At 33.9% G+C, this 23,055-nt stretch overlaps 1 protein-coding gene across 1 annotated transcript in view; it reads right to left on the bottom strand.

Moving 5' to 3' along the window:
- LOC114329400 (protein sprouty) overlaps window positions 1-23,055 on the bottom strand; it is a 467,319-nt gene that overhangs the window by 269,185 nt on the left and 175,079 nt on the right. The window lies entirely within an intron of this gene.

Genomic DNA, 23,055 nt, shown 5'->3' with positions numbered 1-23,055 from the left:
AGGAAGCTTTTGACGATCTGCCCCGGCGAGGGGTTCAAATGCGAGTCTCAACAATAACCTGGAGTTTCCAGAAAGGTTACATAAATACTACTTGAATTTTAAGTAATCAGTAGTACAGGGGCGTAACTAATTATTTTAGTGAGCCGTGTATAATATATTTATTGTACATATTGCCGGGGGCGACAGGCGAGAGAGATGGCCTATATCACCTCGAAGAGAGGGGATTGGCAAAGATGTGCACAACGATAAGAAATGTTTGAAGAAATTAGAGTTTATATACACAAGGGGTAACAACGATAAAATGGAGGAAACGATAAGTTTTCCCCCTAGGGATAGATTTTAATCTTCCAGGGGAATCACAGCGATTTTCGTAATACCACGAAGAAAATCACCGTGAGTAGTGTGAATCTTGACAGTACGAACTAGACCATCCTTACCAGGCAATACATCTATTACCCTGGCAGTTGGCCATAAGAGTGGAGGAGTACCATCCTCCTTCAACAGAACCAAATCCCCGATCTTGACAGGGTCAGTAGGGTCGGTCCATTTATTTCTTTGCTGCAGGAGGCAAAGATAGTCTTTTTTCCACAATTTCCAAAATTGCTGTTGAATTTTACTAATACGCTGAAAAAGATTCAACCTATTTTCAGGTATCTCTGAAACACTTGGTTCAGGGGGCGCGGTTAAACTTCTTTGAACTAGGAAGTGAGCTGGAGATAGGAAAGCGAAGTCATTGGCGTCAGACGACATCCTAGTGATGGGTCTCGAATTTAGAATAGCCTCGATTTGGCATAATACTGTGTTAAACACTTCAAAGGTGAAGTGGGAATTTCCTATAATTCGATAGAGGTGATACTTCACACTCTTTATTCCTACCTCATGGAGGCCGAATTGATGGGGGTTGCGGGGAACACCCATCTTGAAAGTTATGGAGTTTTGAGTACAGAATTCCTTAATCTGTTCCGAATTATTTTGATTTAAGAAAAAATCATAGAATTCGCGCATTTCATTTTTTGCCCCATGGAAATTTGTGGCATTGTCGCTCCAAATAATACTGGGCGTGGATCTTCTGGCAATAAACCTTTTCAGAGTAAGAATATAGGCTTCTGCGCTTAATCCTGTGACGAGTTCGATATGAACACATTTAGTGCTCATGCAAATGAAATAGGCTACGTATGCTTTGTAAAGCGGTGCCTTCCTCAAATGTGAGGACTTAATTAAGAAGAACCCCCCATAGTCCACTGAGACGACTTGGAAGGGTCTAGTGGGGAGTACACGATCGGGATGCATATCTGCCATCTGTTGAACAGAATTGGGTGTCATGAATCGGAAACAGTTTACACACTTACGAATTAAGCGTTTAATCTGTCTTAATCCGTCAATTGGCCAGTACTTCATTTTGACATACGAAAGTACTGTTTGCGCGCCTGAATGTAATAACTTATGATGAGCTTGAGTCAAGATTAGTTCTACAACTCGACATTTAGAAGGAAGTAGAATGGGGTGTTTTTGATTATACGATATGGGGGCGTGTCGGAGACGTCCTCCCACACGAATCAGCCCATCATTATGTTGTAGGAAGGGGTTGAGTTTACGAATGGCTTTATTGGTCACGAGTTTAGCATTTTTCAATTCAAGAATCTCTTTTTTAAAGTAGATACTTTGGATATACCTGATGATCGCGTGATCAGCGATCTCCATTTCGGGTGGCGTCAATATATCCGTATCTCGTGGAGAGTTATTTATTTTCTTTTTAATATTACTGATGAATCTAAAAAGATAAGCGACAATTCTTTGAATTTTACGAAAAGAAGAAGATTTAGCGAATAGATTTTCAAAGGTGTCGTTGAGTTCGTGATTTGTTGCTATGTTTGAGACAACTAACTTCCTTAATTCAGGAAGATCATCCTGAAAATGAGGAATTTGATGAAGAGAAAAATCGATGGGATTGTCTCTAATAAAGCTAGGTCCGCATAACCAGTCTTCGGTGGTCTGGGGATTATCAAAGACATTTATCCCTCTGGAAGCGGGGTCAGCGATGTTTTCGTGACTTCTGACGAAATGGAAATCACAAGGAAAAGTTTCCAACAAGGAATTGACCTTTTGAATTCTGTTTTGTACAAAAATGTTCCAAATGTGTTTTTTAGAAAGTATCCAAGACAAGGCAATTGTAGAGTCAGCAAAGAGATGAGATGAAGATATACTCAAATTTTTCTTGAAGATGTGAAAAAGTCTATGAGCCAGAGTGACTCCCAACACTATTCCACAAAGTTCCAATTTGGGGATGGTGAGTTTATTTTTTAGCGGAGAAATTTTGTTTTTAGAAGCGATAAGCCGCGACGATACAGAAAAGTCTGAGTATGTCGCTTTGAGATACACACAAGTGCTGTATATTTTTTCCGATGCGTCGGTGAAAATAATTAATTGAACATCAACAACTTTCTTTTGTAAAAGTAAGCATCGAGGTACCTTGACCTCTTCTATAGTTTTGAATGTCGATAAGAGGTTTTGCCAATTTTTCATAATGATGGGTGAGTCAATGGGTTGATCCCAGTCCAATTTCTGGGACCATATTTCCTGTATCAAGAGCTTAGCGTTCACAAGGACAGGGGATAACCATCCTAGCGGGTCATACAAAGTAGCAATGTAGGAGAGAATAGTACGTTTAGTAACAACATTAGCCAATTTGAAGATAGGAGTTTTAAACGAAAAGTGGTCGCGTTCTGAATCCCAGAATATGCCTAAGACTTTATCAGATCCCGTGAAGTTAAGACTGACTTCAGAGACGGGATTTAAATTGTGTTGAGACAGAAATTCTGAAGAACTGCAGTTCCACTTGTGGAGGAGGAAACCATGGGTTTCTAGCAAAGAAGTTAATTGTTCGAAAAGACAACTTAATTCATGAAGACTGTCAGCACCGCTGATCAGGTCATCCATATAGATAGATTCTTGCAGAACACTAGTAGCAAGTTCGTGGGTATGTTTGTTGTTGTCAGCGATGTGCTTGATAACTCTTTGAGCGATAAATGGGCTACTTGGGAGCCCGAAGGGTAATCTTTGAAATTGATAGCACCGTAAAGGCTGCTGAATATTGTCCCTAAAGAGAAAATTTAACAGAAATGTTTCAGTGGGACAAATGGCGATTTGTAGGAACATAGCCTTGATGTCGCCTACTAGTGCGAATTTAAACTGACGAAACTTAGCGAGAATGTCAAAAAGTTCATGTTGGACGACATAACCTTTGTCTATGACGTCACTGAGGGAGATTCCCGTAGACGATTTATTGTTTGGATCGAAAACTATACGAGTGGAAGTAGTAGAGTTGGATTTGAAAACGGGAAAGTGAGGGAGAAAGTAATTAGGTTTACCTGAGTCATTTAGCATTTTTAACGGCACTTGAATTATTTGTCCGTTATTGAGATATTCCGATATAATGTCCTGATATTTTTCCAATAAATCAGGGTTGAGTTGAAAACGTTTCTCGAGACTGAGAAAACGTCTTTTTGCCGAGAGAAACGAATTTCCCATGTCTATATCTTCGATAGGGAGTTTGAGATTGAGTGTGGACTCATATCGTCCATTGGGGAGAACATTAACATGTTTTACAAAATTAATTTCAGCGGGGTGATCATTAATGAGATCGGTGTTCTGAGGAGCGGCTTCTTCCAGCTCCCAGAATTTTTGTAAATGATCGGATAGTTCCTCGTTGGACACTACCGGCTCATTTACGGCGGAAGGAGTGTTATGAGAACAACAAGTAACGAGAGAGTTTGAATAAAATTCCAAAGCCTTTTTAGTATTTTTCGACTTAAGAGCAAAGTCTGGAACTGACCCTGATATCGTGTACCCGAGTAGAGTGCGTTGAAGAACGGGAAGACCTTTTCCCAAACGAATTATTTCAGGTTGAATGATATCGTTATACAGGTCTGCACCGAGCAGGATACCAATTGGGGATGTTACATGGAACATCGGATCACCTAATGGTATCTCTGAGGGTATGTTTAGTTTGCTCGCCGAAATAGAAATTTGAGGAAGCGGATTTGTTATCTTTGGGAGTACAGAGCACGAGATGTCAAAAGGAACGTCGTTAGCGACAGCGAAAATTGTTGTATCTACAATAGATTGAGACGAGGATGAGGTGGAGTTAATTCCATTGATCCGTAATTTTCCATCTCTAGTGGTGAGTGACAGTTCCTTTACGAGGTCAGCACTAATAAATGAAACCTGTGAGGCCGAGTCTAAGAGTGCCTTTGCGAAGACCCTCTTGCCGCTAGGAGCGACAAGATAGACCTGGAGTGTGCTTAATAACACCAAATGATTATCAAGCGAGGCTGCAGATAGAGCCATTGAATGTGGAGTCGAATTTTGAAGATTAACTTCCGTTTCAGGAGCTCTAACATGTGAGGGCCCCTGTTGTGAATTACCCTGTGTATGGGAGTTATTTGAGATAGCGGTTTTATTATGATTATTTGAGTTGTGTTGGCCAACAGCCGCGGAAGGGTTACTATGACCCGTTTTGTCGAAATGGAGCAACGTGTGATGACGAGATTTACAAACTATGCAAGAGAATTTGGATTTACACTGATCGAGCATGTGAGACCCAAGACAATTAATACAAAATTTATTTTGTTTGACAAAACTAAAACGTTCTTTAGAATTCAACTGCTTGAACTGAGGACAAGAGTAGATCGAGTGAGAGTCGTTGCAATAGGAACATTTCTTAGGACCTAAGCGAGGCGAAAGGTTACTGGTAGAAGTGTCTGAGGCTAGGTGTAAAGAGTGTCTGGAAGTAGTAGTCGATTTTGGTTTTGATTGAGATTGAATATTCTCAAGATGAACAACGCGTGTCTCGATTTCCCCTAGAAAATGGACAAAATCAGGGGTAGCTTGGCTACCACCGGATTGGAACTCAAGAGCCCTAATGGTAGGTGCGTCGAGTTTCTGAGTAGCGATATGTATGAGAAGTAAATGCAAGAGATCTGAAGGGGGCCTATTCAAGTTCAATAGGGCCTTGAAATTATTTGACATGACCGTATGAAAATTTCTTAATTGTGAGTGATTTGCGTTTCCAGAAATAGGAGGCGCATCAAGAATTTGAGAGATGAGAGTTTTGATAAGCGATTTAGAGTTGGCGTACCTTTGTGTCAGGTTATCCCGGGCTATTTTGTAATTGTCACCTGTGAGTGGGATATGCTCGAGAAGCGTCAAAGGCTCGGAAGTTAGAAAACTTTTGAGGTAAATGAGTTTTTCCAGATCACTTAATGTAGTATCAGATCCTATTATTGTATCAAAGGTCTCAATGAATGAATTGTATTCAGTAACTAAGCCACTAAATGGTTTTAACTGAATACGAGGGAGGTTTACTGTTCGTTGCCTAGCCATAGACTGTGAGGTTAGAGAAGAATTAGGGTCAAATTGGAGGGAGGGGGTAGCAGTCACATTAGAACTTTCAATGACCTCTAACCTTTCTTCCAATAGAGAAATTGTATCCAAATATTTATCAAAAACCACAGAGGAATCAGTAGAGGGGGTAGGTTCCTCGGGGATCGTCTCCAGCACATTTTGAGCATCGCGGAAAAGTCCGTAAGAATGTTTGAGTTGTGAAATTATTTCACGAATTTTATATTTGTTTAGAGAATTAAGAGTTGTGGGAACCGAATCAGCCAACTTGGTTATATCAAGTTTTGCGGTGAGCCTCTGTCGGTTATATTTTGATCGGTCAGCCATGTTGCGAGAATGTGAGATTAGATAGATTATTTGCAAATGTCTAAACCTATAAATCGATGCGAAAATGAGAGAATATGTACAATATATTATATATTACACGTTTAATAGTGTGAGATTGGCTTAATAGTATCACCCTGTATGAGCGCAGATTAGTATATGAAATGCAAAACTATAAAATTTCAAAATATATGCAATTTTCCAAAATGGGTATTTTTCAGCAAGTGTGAGACACCCTTAACAAGTATTTAAATTAATTAAATTGAAGGAAAAAACAATTATTTATTTTCTATAGTTTTCTAGAAGTGTAAAATGAGCTTAAGCGAAGCTAAATGTAGCAAAAACTTACAATTTATGCAAGAAAACAAAATTATTTTTAATAATTTTTGTAACCTGTGAACCAGGCTTAATCGGATTCAAAATTATAAATTTAATTTAAATCAAAAGGTTGAACAAACAATGTTAAAATTATAACACCCGTACTATCAGCCAAGAAATGAGTACACTTTTTGTATACTATAAACAGAAAAATATATTTACGAAAATAAAATAATGTAATATATGCAAATATTTTTTCATACAAACAAAACGACTCCTTTATTTGAACAAAGCAAGTAGTTTCTGAAATTGCACGTGTAGACCGGGCTTAACAACCTACCAGCTATTGTAGAGACGTGCTGGGTTAAATACTGAGAATTTGAGTGCAGAAAGAGAGGAATATTTTATTTTTGTGCCGGGGCGGCGTGGCTTGGAAATTTCCAAATGCAACAGAAAGACACTATAAATGAAAAACCGTTATTCTCAGAATAGAGATTATCAAAATATGCAAATACGAAGGACCTTGAGGATTTAATTAATAAATAATTAATATGATACGGCTCGATGGAACAGAAATGTTTAGGCAATACGTAAAGTATCCTTAACAATAGTAACCTATACTTATTGTACGGTTATAGAGTATATTCCCATAGGTAAGCTGGTTAAGAGTAGATAACGATTTTTCATATGTAATTTAAAGTATTATCTGCATAAATGGCACAAAGAATATTTGCTACGAGAGGTATATGGTTCAAAATGCATACAGTATCACGACTAATAAGTTATGTTCACATACATGTAGAGTACTTACAGTTTTATTCCTTGATGACGTGTCACATCAGAGCTCTGATTGAATTCCATAATCCATTTGGTTCATTTGTAAGGCACTCACTAATACGCTAAATAAATCATCGTCGATAATACTGAGCAGATTGAATTATCTGAGCGGTATAAAACGATAGCAAAAAAAGCCGGTAAAATGCGGCCTTTTTACGAATAGCGGGAGCGTCGATAGATTAGAGATGATTCTCGTTAGGAAGCTTTTGACGATCTGCCCCGGCGAGGGGTTCAAATGCGAGTCTCAACAATAACCTGGAGTTTCCAGAAAGGTTACATAAATACTACTTGAATTTTAAGTAATCAGTAGTACAGGGGCGTAACTAATTATTTTAGTGAGCCGTGTATAATATATTTATTGTACAAACCCAGTTATGAATAAATATTGATATAGGTATGTGTCTTCGAGAGTATCAAAAAGTAATGGTGCACTTGAAACATTTAAATCCTCAAAATAATAGCGTGAATGGTTTTGGGATAGACCACTAAATGAATAAATTATCATAAACAAATTTATTTCTTCGTAGAATGACAATATCAACTTTAAAGCCTTTTATATTTAGGTATATTATTCAAATTGTTAAGTTATTTGTAATAACAAATTTTTATTAATAATTGTTTTACACTTAACTATACAGGATGCCCAGAAACTCTCCCTACAAACGAAGCCCGGAGATTCCTCAGATAATTTTAAGACAATTTAACCCAATTTATCTATGGTCCAGGGCGCATCTGTTTTGAGATGGACGTTGAGAGGTGACTCAAATTTTTTTGCAGAAATTGCTTGAAAATAAATCAAATAATAATATTTGAGTTATCCTCCCTCTCAAAAAGGTCCGGAACATTGTTTAAATAATCAAAATGTGAAAAAATGAAGGAAAAATTCTATTTTTTGCTTCGTTTTTTGATTATAACTTTAAAAGTATTCATTTCCGAGAAAAGTTGTACTGACATAAAAGTTGCGTAATTAAATTTCCTATATATAAGAATTGGTTAAAAATTTAAAAAATAGTCACCCTAGCTGCAAAATAGCAATAATTGCGAAAAAACCATACAAAAACAAGTATTCGCATTTTACGTTTTTCAACCATTTATGCTACGCTTAGGACCTTCATCTTTTACCGAAAAAAACTTTTTAATACAGTAAAATAATACTGTAAACTTCATTAAGATCGGTTTAATAGATTTTGCAATCCAGCTTTTGCAAAAAAAATTCATTTTTTCAAAATGTTACAGGACTGAAAATAAAGCAGATATCAAGTTGAAATTTTTTTTGCTTATAGAAGTGTACTGTACCTCCACACCAAAATTTGTTCCAATTTTTATCTAATATATTATTTTCTTACTCTATACTCTATATTTTGTTGTATTTTAATATTTTAATTCCACAAAACTCAAACTAATTTTATTATTGTTTGTGAAATAATGTTTAAACAATTGCATATGTTTAAAAATAATAAACTTTTATTCTCTAAGATAAAATATATGAAAAAAAAAAGTTTTTACTAATAAAAGTGTTATTTCAAAGGATAGAGTATGTGTTTTTATTTTGCAATAAACAAATTTATTTATTTATATCGAAATGTAATAAAAATTAAAATGTATCAATCATTATCAAAGGTCATTGGAATGCCCAATCAGAGCAAACTATCCGCTGTCCTGCGCGTAGCACCAATAATTAATTAATGTTTATTTAAAAAAATTCCTGACGCCGCGTGGTCTTAATCGATTTTAATTTTGCAAAATTGCAAATGAAAGGTACAATACACTTCTATACGCAAAAAAAATTTCAACCTGCTATCTGCTTTATTTTCAGTCCTGTAACATTTAAAAAAAATGAATTTTTTTTGCGAAAGCTGGATTGCAAAATTTATTTTGCAAAATCTATTGAACAGATCTTAATGAAATTTACAGCATTGTTATATTATGTCATATAGTTTCTCTGGGTGAAATACGAACGTCCTAAGTGTAGCATAAATGGTTGAAAAACGTAAAATGCGAATACTTGTTTTTTAATGGTTTTTTCGCAATTATTGCTATTTTGCAACAAGGGTGACTATTTTTTAATTTTTAACCAATTCTATATTGTAGGAAATTTAATTGCGCAACTTTTATGTTAGTACAACTTTTCTCGGAAATAGATACTTTTAAAGTTATAATCAAAAAACGAAGAAAAAATCGAATTATTATTTAATTTTTTGACATTTTGATTATTTATAAGACTTTGAATCGATAAAACTTACAGATCATATAAACAATATATACACGAGTCAAGAAACTTGTGAAGTCGTAACGATTAAGTTCATTTAAGATACTAATTAGGGGGTGATTTTCTCGATTTTTTTACCAAAACCAAAAGGGACTAACTTTATTTTGAGCGTAACTTGCTTAATTTTGATGCTAGAAATTTTTTTTATAAAACAAAAATGAAGATTTTTTTAATCACTTTAAATAAGTTGTAATGAGTTTTCCCCGAAGTGTGCGTAATTTTTGGTTATTTCACGTTAAAGTATTCCATTTGGAATTTGACGAATATGAACTTATTTTTCATTAGCTATAACTCTGCTTCTACTAGGTGTAGAGACGTGATGTATACACCATTTTTTAAAAATTTTTACAGGCTATATTTTTTCTAAGAATGTTTTTTCGACAAAATACTTACTATTTGAGTTATTTGCGAAAAACCGTCTAAAAGCGTGATTATTTTGTTGAAAAAAATGAACATATTTACTGCCAAATAACTCGAAAAGTATTGACTTAGTGAAAAAACTCTATAGGACAAAGTTACTTAAAATTAGCCAGTTTATCCATTTCCTGACTTTCTTTGGACGAATATTTTCACCCCCCAAGAGGGGGTGAAAACCACTCCCAGGGCAAAAGCACATATCGGCACAATATCACTTTTTTTCTTTGACTTGTGAGCTATGTGTATGCCAAATTTTATGTCAATCCAAGCGGTTCTTTAAAATTTAGAGGTTTTGCAAAATTTTACCGTTAAAGAACGGACTAATTTGACCCTAGGTTGATGGAAGACCGAACAAATTGGAAGAAAGTTGTACAGTCAGCCAGGACCCACCCAGGGTTGTAGCGCTACGTGATGATGATGATGAATATTTTCGCCCCGTAGAATTTTTCGGACCATTCTGGACAGAAAAGGTCTCTTATAATTTTTCTCTAATAAATAATAATTTTTCTCTATAAAGTTGATCGTGTTCGAGTTATAAGCAATTTAAAATTTGAAAAACGCGAAAACGGCCATTTTTAAAACTTAATAACTCGGTTAAAAATTATTATTATGAAAGTCAGAAAGTGACTAAATCAAACTTAAAGCCACCCCTTCATGATCCTGAAGAAATTTGTGTCATTAATTTATTACTAAGCTGTTATTTTTAATTATTAATAACGAGTGGTAAGATCGTATTGACGCGGCTGTAAATGTGAGTGCGAGTGAGATTCACCATTGGACTGCCTGAATGGCATCTCTTTCGCACTCATCATGGACGGCCGCCTCATACGTGCATGACGCTCATTATTTTTACTTAAAAATAACAGCTTAGTAATCAAATAATGACAAAAATTTCTTCAGAATCTTGAAGGGGGGCTTTAAACTTTGATTTAGTTACTTTCTGACTTTCATAGTAATAACTTTAACCGAGTTATTAAGCCTTGAAAATCGCCACTTTCCGTTTTTGAAATTTTAAAATGCTTTTACCTCGAAAACGAATAACTTTGGAGAAAAATTATAAGAGACCTTTTTTATCCAGAATGGTCCAAAAAACCAAAAAAAATTGTTCTGGCCAAAAATATTGATTTTTGAAATTTGATTAAAAAAATTGTTAAAAAAAATTTGGACCACTTTTCGCGTGGGCGAATTCTAGAATCTTATTCTGGACTGTCTCACGAATGTGATTATGCAAAAAAATCTCATGGGAATATTTTCTCCAAAGAGCCCGCCGTTTTCGCCTTGTCTATTAAGAGTACCTTTTGATACTAGAATACCTCACAATTTAATAATCCAGTATCAAAAATGCTTAAAAGTTAAAGACAAAAAAGTTGTGCGATAAAATAACCCTTGCCCTACCCAAAACGGACGCCTATGACTGGTACTAGAAATTCGCCATTGACGAAATCGATTTATCTCTGGGGGATAAATAAGTGTACCAGTTTTCGTTTTTCTAAATATATAGATGCGTTCTGGAGATATCTTAAAAACACTAATTACAAGACGCCATCTCTACAAGAGCTCTGCTCCCCTAGGAAGCATTTTCGGACTAGGTGAATTGGGTTAAATTGTCTTAAAACTATTTGAGGAATCTCAGGTATTCGTTGGTCGTGAGAGTTTCTGGACACCCTGTATAGTAATAGTAACTATATACTACCGCAATGTAGGTGGTCTACGTATGGTAGTACCAGATATCTAAGAGACTCATTAATATTCAGCTCTTCTTCTTATTTGGGAATATTATTTAATAACACAAGAAGCTCTCGATGAATAATCAAGTGAAAAGACAGAAAGACACAAGATGGAATACCTCTATTTAGAGAAAGGTGTGATCAAACTATTTCATACTCTACCTGCTTTTACAAAAGCAAGGGGTTTAAAGTGTATTTTTTACTTGAATTAGAGTTTTCACAATTCGCATAATCAAAATGAATGAATATTATATTCATGATTTTTTCAGATTTTTTAAAGTAAAAGGATTGGTCAGGAAGAAAGGATGGTCAGGAACACGTTTTTGCGATAGGTGCCCTTTGCCACGATAGGGCCACTTAGGGATTGGCCCCTCAAATTTTTTGGATTCTTTAATTATGTCTTTTATTTACTTTTGTATTTCTTTCTTTCTTGTTGCTAATAGTGTCAGATCATCTGCTATAAGTTGACCTAGTAATAATTAATTTCTTCAGAAATATTTACTTTATTTTTTTCTTTACTTTACATTTTTTTCCAATCGTTATTTCGCATATTGCTTAGAATTAATATTCAAGACCTTACTGTTGTAAGCGCCGCTACTGAGTCCATAATGTTTGGGTTTGTCTCTTTTTATGTTCACATAACCATTTAAGTGTGGTGCACACACGCTCGGAGGAAGGTGTGGTTTTTATTGAAGAAAATTAAACATTTTTATATTTCCAAGATACCTCATTTTAATCAAGGTAATTTCAGCGAAAAATGAGATATTTTTCTTATTCTATATAGTCCAGGCCGTATCGTCGCCTCCGTTAGGTAAATTATTCCAATTCGATTTTTTTGCACAAACTTACTGAAAAGAGGTCCAAGCAGGGGCGTAACAGAGGCCCCCGCAGCATGAAGCCCAATATGTCAGGGGCCCTATCTTGTCGTCTAATACATATATCTAAAAATGTATAGTTGTTATATTATTTTGCGCATATATTCGTAACGTTTTTTAAGCAATGCAGTATTGAAAATAAAGTTACCCATCAGATAGATACAATGTATCGTACCTATGTAATGTATTGTATGTATTAATAAAATTGTAGACTTGTATTCGCTGATAGTAGTGTACCAAGAAAGTTGTTAATTTCATAGAATAATACTATGTAATAATGTAGTCGTTTATTAATTTTCTTTCTATTTTATTCTATACCAATAAAGATGAAAAATGTAAGTTGTCATAATCAGTGCACGAATACACTAATAGCCCAGTAAATGACCGTTTTGGAGTGTAATTATCAGCGTCACGAAGTATTTGCTTGGTAATTTGGATTTAGATTCTACTTATCCTCCACTTCAAAGTTGGAGTTGTGCCGTTGGTTGCTTTTACTTGAGGGGTGAAAGTCACCCCTTCTATGTTGCCCCCCGAATGTATGACCGAAAATCGGTCTTTGGATCGGCCCTTGACTATTAGTGATACGAAAAATCTCAAAGAGTAAAGAAATATAGGTTTTTGGTATAAAAAAGATTAAGTAATTTGTAAAGCGGTAATGGTTAGTTTCATTTGGGGTGGTAAATGGGGGAAGATTTTCACAATTTTTTTTTACCAAAGAAGGCTTTAACTGTATTTTGAACGTAACTCGCTTAGTGTTGATGATAGAAATTTTTATAAAAAGTAAAAATAAGTACTTAAAACTTTTTTTAAACACTTTAAAAAAGTTGTAATGAGTTTTCCCCGAAAAATGCTTTATTTTTTGGTTATTTCACGTTGAAATAGTCGATTTGGAATTTGACGAATAAGAACAATTTTTCATGAGCTACAAATTTGCATTTACTTGGTCGATAGACTTCATTTTTGTATAAGCTACATTTTTGCTACTTATTTACGAATACTTACTTTTTGAGTTATTTGCGAAAAACCGCAAATTTTCGTTGCGTTATTTGTTCAACAATGTTGAACATTTTCCCTCGTAAATAACTCGAAAAGTATTGACTGGACCACCTCGGATGTGACATTAAAAATTACACGGTATATTTCAGGTTCATTTACTGGCACACATATAAGTTTTTGTTACACATGTCGCACTTAGTAATTTTTTAAAGGGGGCCTAATTTCCAATTCCGCGGGGGGGCCCCAAAGGATTTTGTTACGCCACTGGGTCCAAGGTACTAGTACACTTTAGAAGACCAAAAATAAGCATTTTTTCAAGATTTCTTTTCTCAGAAACTTTATTAAAAATGAACATAAAACTTTTTACTTATTAATATTTGACTCTTAGAGAATACAAAGAATATATCTTTTTTCGTTTATGCACGAACACTAATATTGTAGAGGGCGCCAAAGTCGAGGCCCAGAAAACAAGTATCTCTGAAACAAAAAAATCATACGGCATTTGAAAAAGGAAGGTTTCTTACGTGATAATTTACCACCGTTAGTGAAAAATTCCACAAAAAAAGACTTTACGGAAATTTGAAAAATTTTTGTGAAAAAAGCGCCTGTTTTTCTTCAGTTTTTCAGGGTTAAAAAAATATTTATTTTTCTTTTTTTGGTAAAATTGTGGTAAATTGTCACGTAAGGAATCTTCCTTTTTCAAATGCCGTACGATTTTTTTGTTTCAGATATCCCAATCCTGAGATTAACTGTCCGCCATCATTTTTCGAGGCCTCGAGTTTTGCGCCCTCTACAATATTAGTGTACTGAGAAAAAAATTCTTGAAAAAAATGATTATTTTTGGTTTGGTCTTCTAAAGTGTACTAGTACCTTATAACAAATCCAAAGGGTGCCGGAAGGTGCCGCAGTCGAAAAATTGTTTAAACAATTTTTTTAAACAAATTAAAAAAATCAATTTTTTCACTTCGTTCAATTTTTTTTAGATTCTTTGTGTCATTATGGGCAAAAAGGTATTTTATGATTTTTCTCTAAAACTGATTGTTGCCGAGTTATACACGATTTAACATTTGAAAAACGCGAAAATGGCCATTTTCAAGGCTTAATAATTCGGTTAAAAATTATTATTATGAAAGTCGGAAAGTGGCCAAATCAAAGTTTAAAGTCCCCCCTACAAGACCCTGAAGAAACTTGTGTCATTATTGTAATACTAAGCGGTTATTTTTAATTCTCAACAACGAGCGCTAAGCGCGTATTAGACGGCCGTCAATGGTGAGTGCGAAAGAGATGCACCATTCCGGCCGTTCAATGATGCATCTCACTCGAACTCACATTGACGGCCGCCTCAATACGCTCTTAGCGCTCATTGTTAGTAATTAAAAATAACAGCTTAGTAATAAATTAACCTGAGGTAATAAGCTGAGGGAGACCTATGTCCAGCAGTGGACGCGTACGGGTTGATGATGATGAATAAAATAACGACAAAAATTTCTTCGGGATCTTGTAGGGGGCTTCAAACTTTGATTTGGTGACTTTCTGACTTTCATAATAATAATTTTTAACCGAGTTATTAAGCATTGACAAGCTGAAGATGCGAGCATTATCATAACGAAAACTTTGTTTATTTACGTATTTTAATTCATAATATGGAAAATTGCTATTATGAAAAGTTGTTTAGAATTAATAATTATGTTTTAATGTGCAATTATATCATTCTAATTTAAATGTTATGAACTATAAAGGTACTTTACTCTTGATCGAAATTCATATTTTTTGACATACCTCGTATAAAATTAATGAAATTTTATATATTGATGGTTACATCATAAATCTTAGAACATGAAGAGCTTTTTATGAAGAATAACTTTTCTTCGTCAAATTAAAAATAAAAGAGTTATAAATAAAATGTTGTTGGTATCCATAATTTGAGAAAAACCGTCATATATTTTTTTACAAGGATGTAGTTGCACATATCAGACCATAATTTTTTATTCCAAACAATATTATTTCATATAGTAATATAGTCTGTTCGCTAAACTCAGACACAACTGGCTAGTGATTTTAGTCAATCATTTTGCCAATTTGGCAAAAAAAAATAATTACTAAATAGTTAATAAGTACTAAATAATTAGTAATTTTGCCAATTTTGGCAAAATTCGCAAAAAACAAAAACATTACCTACTAAAATCACTAGCCAGTTGTGTCGAGTTTAGCGAACCGACTATAATAACAATTTTCATTTCATAACAAATGGAACAGTCCATTTATCATTAAAGGGGAGGCCGTATACTCGTATAAACCTTTTTAAAGCTGTTAATAAAAATAAATTATTGCTTTTAAAATATACTCGAATTGTATTTTTGAACATTTTATTTATTTTATATAATAATTAAATTCACTATCAAATGTCATTGATATTTTATTAATACTTAATTTAAAATTTAGTTTGACATTCACGAAGTGTCAAACTCAAATGTAAAGAACCTATGCTTTGTTTAACAAATCGAGATTAAAAAATTAGCCTACTTATTAGCAACGATTTCAGCTGACGTTGAGTGTGTCGCATGTCGGTAGAAAATAAATGCATTGTGACGTCACATTTTAGACTTTGAGGTCGATTATCTCGAAGACGGTTAGAGATATCGAAATGCCGTTTTCAGATTTGGATTCAGAGGACAAAACTACATATGAATCCATCGATAAATCTACTCTAAGTAGTGCAGGAGCGGCGACGCAATAACACATAGACTTTGCGAATTTATAAACGAAAAGTTTTCGGTGAAAATCGTCATTTTCGCATTTTTCAAATTTTAGACAACAACAATCAATTTTAGAGAAATGTCAGAAGATACCTTTTCTGCTCCGAATGACCCAAATGATCTAAAAAAAAAATTTGTCTGAAGTAAAAAAAAATTGTTTTTGTGAATTTGATTTAAAAAAATTGTTTAAACAATTTTTCGACCACGGTATCGCCTGGCACCCTGTGGATTTGTCATAAAGACCTCTTTTTGAGTAAGTTTGTGCAAAAAATCGAATCGACCTAACGGGGACGACGATACAGCCTAGACTAATATGGGTTCTTATTTTCTTGCGTGCTTAGATGGTTTCCTCTGATATCAACATCGGGTCTAAAACTGTAATTTAATGTACATTTGGACAAGTTTCTTAGATTCTGTAGCCAACACATTCCTTTCGTTTTTACGTAAGTTTACCCATCATCTTGCTACCTTGGATAATTATTATCTGCATATATTCTATTTGGTTGATCTTATCACGTGATCTAAACATCGCAACTTTTTAGTTTTTGCTGGTTTTGTACGTGTAACTAATAATTTTCAAAGTATTTTCAAAAATTATACGTAGGTTATAAAGCCTTCTCTAAAGATGTGTAGTGCTTATGAATGTTAACCCATTAACTCCCAAATGATTTTTTTAAGGGCAAAGTAAGTTTTCAACCTAATAGAAACATTAATAATATTGAAAAATATTAAAAATATTCCTAAAAGATTTTTAATTGAAAACTTATTGGTCCATTTTCCTGGTAACGCCTCCATGGCTTCTAAAAATTGCAAGCCAGATGGATGCTGAAGCGAAGAAGACAAGAGGGAATTCAAAAAATTTACAATTCACGAACCCGTCTGTTCAGCTGGTAAATTCCACCGGAAAATGGACCTAGTTACTCAAAGGAGTAAAGACCAATATAAAAATAAAATAAAAATTCCATTTTTATTCAGTTGCAATGCGAAGGCAAAACCGTCTTATTTTTCACTTAGAACAGGGAGCGCAGACCAACACTCTAAATCAGCGGTTCTCAACCTTTTTGAGTGATGTACCACCTACAGTTATTTTTATTATTTTTGGTACCACCTATATTTATAAATTGCATTATCAATACTTACTAAGTACTACTATTTTAATTTTTTCTGTGTTTTGTGTACCACAGCCAATAATGATATGTACCACCAGTGGTACATGTACCACAGATTGATAACCTCTGCTCTAAATCGACGATTGTCGACTCTATTTGGAGTCATCATCAGAGAGGCGTAGGCCTGCTGCTCTCTGCCCGAAGTGACAAAATCACGAAAGCTTATCCCCGCATTGCAACTGACGTTTATGGAGTAGGTGACTAGCGTCATCTGACAACTGAAAGGCAAAGTAAGTTTTCAACCTAATAGAAACATTAATAGTATTGAAAAATATTAAAAATATTACTAAAAGATTTTTAATTGAAAACTTATTAAAAAAAATAAAGGATCCTTTGTAAAAGGTATATTTAAAAGACCCTAATAAGGGTTACATCACAAAACAAAACGTTTTCGGGTTAACAAGTAATCCATCATCAGTGTTAAGCCAATAACATGCATGCGTGAGCCACCAAAAAGTTATGGGTAAAAACCCTTTAAAAGGTATAAGATCTTATATTATACTACATATTATGTTTAAAATAGTTGGATGTTGCAAATATTCCTGGATATTACCCAGGGCAACACAGGACTCTAACCGACGTGGATGTGATATGAGAGGGATGAACCTCACATATTGAAAATTGAGTGTCAACTATAAATAATTTTGAATTTATTTATAATAATTTTCAATATGTGAGGTTCATCCCTCTCGTATCACATCCACGTGGGTTAGAGTCCTGTGTTGCCCTGGGTAATATCCAGGAATATTTGCAACATCCAACTATTTTAAACATAATATGTAGTATATAAGATCTTATACCTTTTAAAGGGTTTTTACCCATAACTTTTTGGTGGCTCACGCATGCATGTTATTGGCTTAACACTGATGATGGATTACTTGTTAATGCAAAAACGTTTTGTTTTGTGATGCAACCCTTCTTAGGGTGTTTTAAATATACCTTTTACAAAGGATCCTGTATTTTTTTGTGACTTATGGTATACGGCCAGCTACAGGAATTTTATTTTCCTCGTGGATTTTTTGAAAACTTATTGGTCCATTTCCCTGGAAACACCTCCATGGCTTCTAAAAATTGCAAGCCAGATGGATGCTAAAGCGAAGAAGACAAGAGGGAATTCAAAAAATTTACAATTCACGGCACGATTTTTTTTTGAATTCCCTCTTGTCTTCTTCGCTTCAGCATCCATCTGGCTTGCATTTTTTAGAAGCCATGGAGGTGTTTCCAGGGAAATGGGCCAATAAGTTTTTAATTAAAAATCTTTTAGTAATATTTTTAATATTTTTCAATATTATTAATGTTTCTATTAGGTTGAAAACTTAAATTTGCCTTTCAGTTGTCAGATGACGCTAGTCACCTACTCCATAAACGTCAGTTGCAATGCGGGGATAAGCTTTCGTGATTTTATCACTTCGGGCAGAGAGCAGCAGGCCTACGCCTCTCTGATGATGACTCCAAATAGAGTCGAAAAGCGTCGATTTAGAGTGCTGGTCTTTGCTCCCTGTTCTAAGTGAAAAATAAGACGGTTTTGCCTTCGCATTGCAACTGAATAAAAATGGAATTTTTATTTGATTTTTTTTTTAATTTCAAAATTGTAGTTATAATAATAATAGAGAGATATCGAAACCCTATTTTACATCGTCCTTTAATAAAAGATCCTTTATTTTGACATAAATAACCATGCTTATATGTCAAAAGTGTCAAAATAAAGGATCTTTTATTACCAAACGACGGTTTCGATATCTCTCTAATATCAGTAATATTATTCTTAATTTTTCTATATCTTTGCGTTTTTGAATTTTGACCCGTCCTATAAATAGATCACTGGGCGTTTTACATCCTCATAAGCTCTAAGATAATTCTCCACGCCATCCAACCATCTCTTTCTAGCTCTTCCTCTCTTTCGTTTTGGATTACTTTCTTTCGTTCTTCAAAATGCGCCTTACACTCACCATCAAACCATTGCTTGGTCATATTTCCTGTATTTAGTTTCTAGCATCGATTTTGCTTTGAATTTAGTTCTGCTTAAGAAGTCTGCTGGTCTTCTATTTTTCTCATTTCATTTCCTTCTTATTCAATCAGATTCCTCTTTATTTCTCCTTCAAATTTCTTTTGAGTTTTGGGTCTATTGAGTTTTTCCAGATCTAGAATGTCTTTTCTAGGTTGATTCACGTTGGCCTGTATCACTCTTCAATTCTGACCCCCCGGAGAGAGTGTAGTGGTCGACGTGATGTCGTGTATTGCCCGTCTCCAAAGATCTCTGTCTCTGGTCATTTCTTTTAACTCATGCATAGATCTTTTGCATATTCCTGTAATCTGATCGATCCATCTTGTTGGGGATCTTCCTCGTGATCTTCGGCCTTCCACCTTTCCTTGTATAATGAGTCTTTCCATTTTTCTGTGTTTGCTCTCATAAAGTATTTTAATTGTTGGAGATGGACTTTACTGGAGAGTCGTTGGCTAACTTTTAGCTCTCTTAAAATTGAATTATTATTTGTTCTATGGTCGGTCCAAGGAATTCGTAGCATTCGTCTCCAACAGAACATTTCAGTGGCGTCTATCTTTCTTCTTTCCGAATTTCTAAGGGTCCAAGATTCACATCCGTAGGTCAGTATTGAGAATATTAAGCAGTTGATCAACCTTATCTTTATCGCTCTTGAAATTTGACAGTCCTTCCATATTGTGGTCATTTTTGCTGTGGCGACGTTTGCTAGATCACATATACTTTTTATTTCTTCCTGTACTGACCCTTGCGTTGGCCTGTATGCTGATCCTATATTTGACGATGATGTAACAGATTCCAAATTAACATTAAACAAAAAAAATATTTGACGAGTACCTGCAACGTGGTCTGAACGACAGCACACTCCTCTAGTTTTTACGTTAAATATAGATACTTGTTGCTGATCCCTTTTCGATCAAGACGTGGTTTATTTGGTTCACAACATTTCTTCCTGGGGATATCCAGGTGCTTTTATGTATGTTCTTGTGGGGAAATAGGGTAGAACTGAGGACCAATTTTTTACTATCTGCAAAGTTAATAAGACATTGGCCATTTTCATTTGTATCTCTATGTAGGCAATGCCTCCCAATTGTTCCGATGTATTCTTCTTCAATTCCTACCTTTGTGTTTGTCACCTACAACTATTTTGATGCCATTTTTGGTGATAGGTCATTTGTTTGTTCTAGTATTTGGTTGTCCCTTTATGACCGTCCGTCCCTTATTCTCAAATTCTTTTTTTGAGAATTGCGTTCAGTTTATTGTGTTTAATCATATCGTTGACCTTATCTGTTGCATAACTGTGTTTTAATTGCTTCTAATACATACATTTTTTTATTATGTATTTATATGTTTATATTGTCTGTTGTTATCTTTTTCAGTATTGCTAATTTTTGTATGTGAATAATATTTGAAAATATTCCTTCCGTCTTGTTAGTTTTTTGTTATGTATGGTCCGATTTTCAGTTTCCGATCTATTTCAGGCTATGTTTAATTTGACTTGAGTCTCTGTATCTTTTGTTGGTGAGGAAATAATCAATTTGATTCCTTAAGATCCTTTTGATCGTTTCTTGAATATCTCCTTTGGTAGAATTGCGTTGGTCTTTAACATTTTTCAATGCCAATTCCCAGTGTAAAACCTTTACGAAAAAAAAAGTCTTTAAGATCTAAAAACATCATAAATGGTCGTAATGTTCGGTTTTCATATCTAGCATTGAAACTATTATTTGTATACATCCTTTACAAATAAAATACAACAGGAATACAACATATTTCTCATATTTAAATATATATCTCTAAATAATTGTTTGTTTCCTCATATAAAGATGTTTTTTAAATAAAGTAACAAGTAGATAATATTAATCTACGAGCGGAAGCAAAAGTGTAATAGACTGACAAAGAAACAGTTTACATACACTGCTTGACATAAAAAAGATTCTGCAATTTTTCAATAAAGTCTTCGCAAGAGCACCAAGAGCAGTTCCTCACCAAGAAGACGAAAATCCTGCTAAACGTTCACTTGTAAACGACATTCTAAATCTAATATTGTATGTACAAATTGTAATGATCAAATAAATTAAAAATTTTTGTACAATTCATTAAAATTAGTTGAATTAAAAAAGTTTTTATATTTTTTGACAAAATAGATAACGACAGGTAGTCTGGGCTGATTATCGGAGAATACGCCATTTTTGGGAAAAGTTATTTACCAGCAATTTTATTGCTGGAATCGAATCTTATGATTGTATATATTAATAATATAGGTACGCAAAGTCCGCAGATAGTGTGCTACTTTTTTTATAAACAAAATGGGGCCCGAAAATCGTGTTTTTTTTCAATTTTTGCTCTATAACTCCAAAGATTTTAACTTTACACCAAAAACACTCAAATAAAAATTCACCACAATTAAATTCTGCATAGAGACGTGTTTTTTCCGATTTACTTCGACGAAAAGTTTCCCCGGAAAAAGCGGGTTTTTCCAACAAAATCTTTAATTTTCAACTAAAGTTTTAGATAAGTAATTGTTAATCAATAATTAAGTAACTTGGTAATGGAAAAGCCCTTTTCGTATAGATTATAATTCCAGAAGCCGATGGAAATTGAATGAACAGTTTAGCAACAATTGAATTGTTAATTAAAAATTTACGGTCGCTATAATGACGACGATAATTATGATGCATAAGAATAACTATGATTTTTTCATAAAAAGATACTATACCTATCTAATGTAGTTTACAGAATTGAAATTGGACAATCTAAGTGGCCTCAGGAATATTTTAAAATTATAAAGAATTTTTTGGCTTAAAAACAAATAGAATATCTCGGGAAATATTAAACCAAATTAAATTGTAAAAACGGTATTCGAAAAACTGCGGCAAAACGCTTCTTTTAAAAGAAAAAACGTTTAATTATGATGAGCAGTTCCTGAGATACAACTGGTCAAAGGTGACCGGAATTTACGGCAAAGATATAAACAATATGATCATAATTTTCAAACCATCACCTTTTTATTTTTGTCCTCTTTCTCCACACCAATTTTCATATCCTTAAAATACTCATAACATATATTATTATAATAAAAACTATCGATAATACGTGTGAAAATTGCCAAAAATAGCAAAATTCCAATCAAAAATTAGGTTGGAGAAAATGTAACCCTCAAAGTTCAAAATCGGTATACGTTAAAAAAATGCGTTTTCTCGGCTTTCCATGGAGCAATTTTCTTCATTCTTTTTTTGTTTCCAAGTAACTCGAGTAGAGCCATCGAACTAATGCATCATTAAATGTCAAACTTGCTTTTGTTTTGTTATAATAAATTAATTTATTTATTATAACACAAAATTTTAATTTGTTTAAATAAAAATTGTTTAAATAATTATACAACTTTCAAATGAGAATATTTATGTTTTTAACTTTAAAAGGTACACTTGTAGTAAGTTTATCTAAAAAAAAGCCTACAACTGGAAAAAATATGTAGTTTTCTGTTCTTATAAATAAATTAATCTATTATAACAAAACAAAAGCAAGTTTGACATTTAATAATGCGTTAGTTCGATGGCTCTACTTGAGTTATTAGGGAACAAAAAAAGAATGAAGGAAATTGCTCCATGGAAAGCCGAGAAAATGCAAATTTTTAACGTATACCGATTTTGAACTTTGAGGGTTACATTTTCTCCAACCTAATTTTTGATTGGAATTTTGCTATTTTTGGCAATTTTCACACGTATTATTGATAGTTTTTATTATAATAATATATATTATGAGTATTTTAAAGATATGAAAATTGGTGTGGAGAAAGAGGACAAAAATAAAAAGGTGATGGTTTGAAAATTATGATCCTATTGTTTATATCTTTGCCGTAAATTCCGGTCAACTTTGACCGGTTATATCTCAGGAACCGCTCGTCATAATTACACGTTTTTTATTTTAAAAGAAGCGTCCTGCTGCTGTTTTTCGAATACCGTTTTCGC

Source organism: Diabrotica virgifera, chromosome 1 (genome assembly GCF_917563875.1).
Source record: "Diabrotica virgifera virgifera chromosome 1, PGI_DIABVI_V3a".
NCBI classification, from domain to species: domain Eukaryota; kingdom Metazoa; phylum Arthropoda; class Insecta; order Coleoptera; family Chrysomelidae; genus Diabrotica; species Diabrotica virgifera.
This window is presented reverse-complemented; position numbering and strand designations above follow the sequence as displayed.